Raw genomic sequence first — 6,000 nt, 5'->3', positions numbered from 1 at the left:
GCCAGCGTGGCCCAGTTGGTAAGACTGGTAACCAAGGCCGCACACATTAGGGGTGCGTGGGTTCGAATCCCACCGCTGGCACCTGCCACTTCTTACCCATGAAAGCCCCCATGTAATAGGGGCTGAGCCTAATTAGTAAGGCTTGGTGCGGGGTAGAACTCTCTACTGCAAGCCAAGCCACTAGTTAAGCGAGATCCTGCGAACACCCACCAGGGCCGGCATGGGGTGCCAATGTCCCACTATCCTACTATGCACCCGTCAAGGTTCTAACAATATAGAGTCAAGCCTAATGTAGTGATTATACACTACTTAAGCAAGTCCCTAACTAGGGCCGCCATCGGAGCCTAGCTCCCCCCCAAATACAGGGAATGATTTTGAAAACCACCCGACTAGCAGGCCTAGACGCGCATCTAGGCCCTAGACAGAGCACCCTGATAGGCTAGTGCCTGCAAGCTCACTGCCAACCCCTAATACTGGCAGGGAGGACTGCAGTCATCAAGCCTATGATTAGTCCCTAACACGGGGCGAGGCCACGACAGCTGATTGGTAGGCCTATGGGCATCTAATGGGGCCGAGATCAGCAACCGGAAGCTTGGTGTGTACACCACCAAGTGGGCGGTGACAGCCACTAACTAACGCCCCTGGAAATTAGTGGCTGGCCCGAGAGGATGGACGCGGTGGTCGGTTAATTATAGGGGGTTAAATGTAATTAGCTTAAGGTGCATTCTGCGGGTGGCTAGCGCCCGTAGTTGAATAGATTAGGCGCAGGCATTGCTTATACTGAAGATAATATTAATTTTATCTCAGATTTCTGGAATCTAGGCTCTGAATGTGAAGTCTTTGATGCTGAACTATTTGTAATAGTGAAAGCTTTCAAACTCATTGAAATAAAATCTCATAAAAGAGGAAATTGTTTGAAAGAGGCATGAATATTCTCTGATAGTCAAGCTGCTTTAAAAAGACTTAGAAATAGTCAGATTCATAATAGTCAAATGAATCTTGAACTGATCTTAAACTCTGTTTTAAAAATTCAAAAGAGAAGAATATCAAAGCTGAGAATTCATCTACACTAAGTTTCTGCTTATATGAATATTCATGGCAATGAATTGGCTGATTCAGCTGCAAAAAAGAGGACAGAATTAAGCAGATCTATTCAAAAAATTATGTTCTAGTCTTTTATAAAGAGAAAAATAAAAGAATCTTGTTTAGATAAGTGAAATGAAAGCTGGCAGAAACAAAAGAAGAGTATACATTATTCAAGATTTGAAACAAAACTCAAGTGAAAATCTTGTTCAATTAAATGTAAAAAGAAAATATTCTCATCTATAATACAGCTGAAACTAGGACATGACTATTTCAAATCTTATATACAAAGATTTGATGATAGATTTGACTCAATAGAATGCTCATTCTACAATACAAATGAGAACTCTGAGTATATTATAATACACTGTGCATTATACAATAGTCTCAGAGCCAGATTAAAAGAGAAGTATAATTTAAATCAATTAAATATGAGATTCTTATTCTCAACTGAGACAGGAATTAAATACTTAATAGACTTTCTATCAGAAACTCAAGCAGCTACAAGAAAATGACTAAATTCAGAATTATCTGAATATGAAGAGGAGGAAATCAATCAGATATAGTCTGTTAAAACAGCTATACACTCTCTTTTAATAATTTGTTTTGTTATAGTCTCTCTTTACTTTATCTTTTTCTGTATCTTTTTCTTTCAATTTCTTTCTATCTATCTATTTAATGTGTCTATCTTTGAGACTGTGTTCTTTCTCTCTTTTCTTTTGTCATGATATTGTCAAATGATTTCAAAGTATTAAAAGATGTTAAAACACTGCAATTTGTAAACAGTTTTTGTATTCTGGGCTGGAATTTTCTGATTTTGCATATCTGAAATTGATGAATGTACAATAGTTAACTTTACAGACATAGAAAAAACCCTGAGAACTAAAGTTCTCAGGTAGATGTCATAGTCTCTGACTGCATACATCTATAATTGAAGAATAATAATAATAATCATGATAATATCTTAGACAAGGCATATAAGTCTCATATCTGTGAGTGTAAAAGAGTACAACATCTGTATTCTTATTTCTGAAAACACAGATATCTTTTATCTGCATTATGAAGTCAGATAACAGATATCAGAGAATAGACTGATATAGATCTATTATCTCAAAGAAATTCATCAGAGTGAATATACTTATAATATTAAATTTAATAGTTATAAAAAGTTTCTTGATATCTGTGAATATCATAACTTCATATATAATAACACTTATAATGATTTTCTCTAAGAATAGAAAAATCAGCATTAGAAAGAAAAGATGAAAAAAGAAAAGACTTATAATCTTAACACTGTTGAGAAGAGAGATGATTCTTCAGTATGAATAAATAATTATCTTATCATGAATATTTAAAATGAATATAATAATCAGTGTCTGTGACTGAGCTTTAAATAGTTATATTATATACAGTCTTCATGCAATAAATTGTTCTAGAGATTGATAAGAAGGGCAGAAGTGTACACACTGAGAAACATGATTCATCAAGTCTATACAACATCTTCTTAAAATGAGGAGAGCTAATAATGAAAGCAGAGATAGCAGAGACAGAGATTATTATTATTATTATTCTTCAATTATAGATGTATGCAGTCAGAGACTATGATATCTACCTGAGAACTTTTAGTTCTCAGGGTTTTTCCTATATCTCTAAAGTCAACTATTATACATTTACCAATTTCAGATATGTAAAATCAGAAAATTTCAGCTCAGAATACAAAAACTGTTTACAAATTGCAGTATTTTAACATCTTCTGATACTTTGAAATCATTTAACAGCAGAGACAGAGAGAGCAGAAGTATCAGAAGCAGAAGTAGCAGAAGCAGAAGTAGTAAGAGTGAGAATTGCAGAAACAGAGATAGTAGAAGCGTAAGAATCAGACACAGAAACAAGTGTAGAAGATTGAGAAGAAGCAGCAGAGAAAGAAACAGAGAGAGCAGAGAGAAATACAGAAGACTCAGTTATATATAACATGAACAATTTCTTCATTATCATGTTCTCTGAGTTCTTAATTAACAATTCAACATTGAGTTCATCATCATTGACAGACACAGATCTGTTAATATATAAAGATTCTATATAAATAAAAACAAATATATCAGTATCTGTATTTATATAAAATCATGTCAGAAAACATGATCAGAAGCCTGCTGAGAAGAAAAATGATCAAGAGTGTATAAGAAGATGAAGAAGATGTGTCATTCATGATAATATATTCTAGCAATTATTAGAAGAAAAACAAGTTCTGATCATATTTCACAATGTATTACACTTACTGCTAATAAACTATCTGATATGAGTACTATGATGACACTTGTTATGAGAACAGAGAGTCATTGCCAGAAATGTGTATAATGTAATAGATGAACAGATTGAAAAGAGCTTGATAAAGAGAAGAGATGCAGAAATCTTATATAAAATGATAATGTTTAATGATAATAATGACAGAGATGATGATTGAAGAATGAAAATGTTAGTGAATAAATAGTGTAAAAATAGTGAAAGTTTCTCTGAGAGCGGCTTATGTCATGATCACATGAACATGACTGAATCTGGTGAGAAAGAATGTGATTCAGAAGAACATACAACTGCTGAATAATAACACAGCTGCTTCTGAACATGCTTACGAATGTAAAGAGGTCATAGCGGCCACTAATTAATTTAGTATAACGTATATAAGAAGCCGGTGTACGCCTGTAATCGTACGCTGGCTCAAGCAACCTTCTTGAAGGATAACGTTGTTGTGTTGTGTGTGTAATCTATCTACGCGAGTTACACTAAATGGATAGGTTGGGGTGGCACGTGACTAGAGTAGGTGTAGTAATCACCAACACCCCCCCTTGCTACGCCGTGGCCTATAAGCCGCCACCCGGGGCCTCCCCCATTCTCAAATCTTTCAAAAATGCAATAATAATTAATTACATCAATTGGACCCTGATTTCCTCATTAGGAAAGATGTCCATACAGCAATAACTGTAAAAATCAAGAAATACATACAAAATTCATTGATTCACTGTATCATCATTATCATTCAATCATTCCTTCTTCTCAATTTCCTGAATATCAATTCTTTTGATAAAATCTTCAAATGCAGGCTTCATCAGTGGCTTGGTGAGACTGTCAGCTATGTTCACTGTAGAATCAATATATTTCATCATGATTTTCTCTTTTTCAATCAAATCACAGAGAATATAATATCTGATCTTGATATGATATGACCTTTGTGTTAAGAATTCTCCCTTTGCTAGATTGATTGCTCTCTTATTATCAACTCATAGATGTGAGCATATTTTCACTTTTTCATCATTCATCAATCTAGTGTCATATAACATATCATTCAATCAGATTATCTCACAAGCTATCTCACTAGCTGTAATATACTCAGCTTCTGTGATTGATTTAGCAATAGATATCTGTCTCTGCAACTGCTATGAGATTGATGACTCATTAATCAATATAACATAGTCAATAGTCAATTTGTATTAAGGATTCACTCCCGCTCAGTCTGAATCACAGTATGTCACAGAACTCAGATCATCTTCTATCTCCTTCTTATACAATATGCCATGATTCTTCATCTTCTTGACATAATGTAGAACATGCTTCAATGCTGCTCAACATGCCTTGTGCAGATGTGAGTTAAAACACAAGAGATAGTTGATCACAAACACCAGATCTGACCAGCTGCTTGAGATCAAATATTGCAATGATCTCAATTCTTGATGATATCTCATAGCTGTAAAGTCATCATTCAATTCCTCTGTCTCATCAGATGAGAATTCCAGTTGTATATCAGTCATCATCAGAGTGCTAGCTGGATTTATCTTATTCATGCTGAAATCTTCAAGAATCTTCTTAATATAACAGCTCTGTGTAACTGCTAGATTGTCATTTCTCTGATATTTAATCTTCATTTCAAGATATAACTTAGTCTCTTCAATATTCTTTGTCTCAAATCTCTTTATAATCTCTTCTAATACTCAGTCTAATTGCTGTTCTTGAGATTCTGTCATCTGACAATCATTAACATGCAATATCAGACAGATCTTATAAATAGAGTGATATAGAAATCTATTATCATAAGATGATATCTTAAATCTCAATGTAGTCAGATACTCTGTTATGAGAAAATACTATATTCTTACAGCTTACTTCATTTCATATAGACTCTGACAGAGTAATCTCATCAAGCTCTCTCTGTCATGCTTAACATCTGCGAGCAGTTGTATATAGATTATCTTATTCTGAGGTAATATATTATTCAAAAACATAGATATATAGTCAATCAATTTAATCTTTCATTCTTTAGCAGTTGATATAGTGAATAGACTACACAATGTAGGCCCTGATATCACTGCAGTATACAATCTCATATAATGAATACTCTGCTATTGCAAGAACTCTCTAATCACTCAGTGAGCTCTAAAATAAATGATTTCTCTCTTATTATTGAATTTCTGATCATATACTCATTTATCTGTAAGAATATTCATTTTCAGAGTCTTCTCAACAATAATATATATCTTCTTCTATTCAAATATTTTAATCTTCTTTTTCATTGTCTCATGTCAATAGTTTCAGTCTGAGCTTCTCTTGACTTCTGTCAGCATAGTTGATCAGTCTGTTAGAACACTTAGAACAGATTCATTCTTATTAACAGAGTCTTTGAACTCTTCATTCATAACAAGCTGTATCTCATTATCTAGAAGATAGATTGAATTAATTACATTCTCTAAGTTCTTATTAACAATCATCTTCAAAACATCTGACTTTTTCTTTATAAGTCTTCTTAGAAGACAGTGTTGTCATTCCTCTCTGACATTCAGAATGTTCAATTCATTAGACAATTTATTGAATTCTCTCACTGTATTTACAGGTGTATTTGCACCCATGTCAAGAGCTTCATTAAATATAATA

The 6,000-nt window shown here is 33.8% G+C and overlaps 1 pseudogene across 1 annotated transcript; it reads left to right on the top strand.

The window, feature by feature from the left end:
* Positions 1 to 81, top strand: BDBG_17490 (annotated as a pseudogene). Its single transcript has one exon. The product of its transcript is annotated as a tRNA-OTHER (tRNA).
* The last annotated feature ends 5,919 nt before the right edge of the window (positions 82 to 6,000 follow it).

The sequence above is a fragment of the Blastomyces gilchristii genome, assembly GCF_000003855.2.
Source record: "Blastomyces gilchristii SLH14081 genomic scaffold supercont1.16, whole genome shotgun sequence".
NCBI lineage: Eukaryota > Fungi > Ascomycota > Eurotiomycetes > Onygenales > Ajellomycetaceae > Blastomyces > Blastomyces gilchristii.
This window is presented reverse-complemented; position numbering and strand designations above follow the sequence as displayed.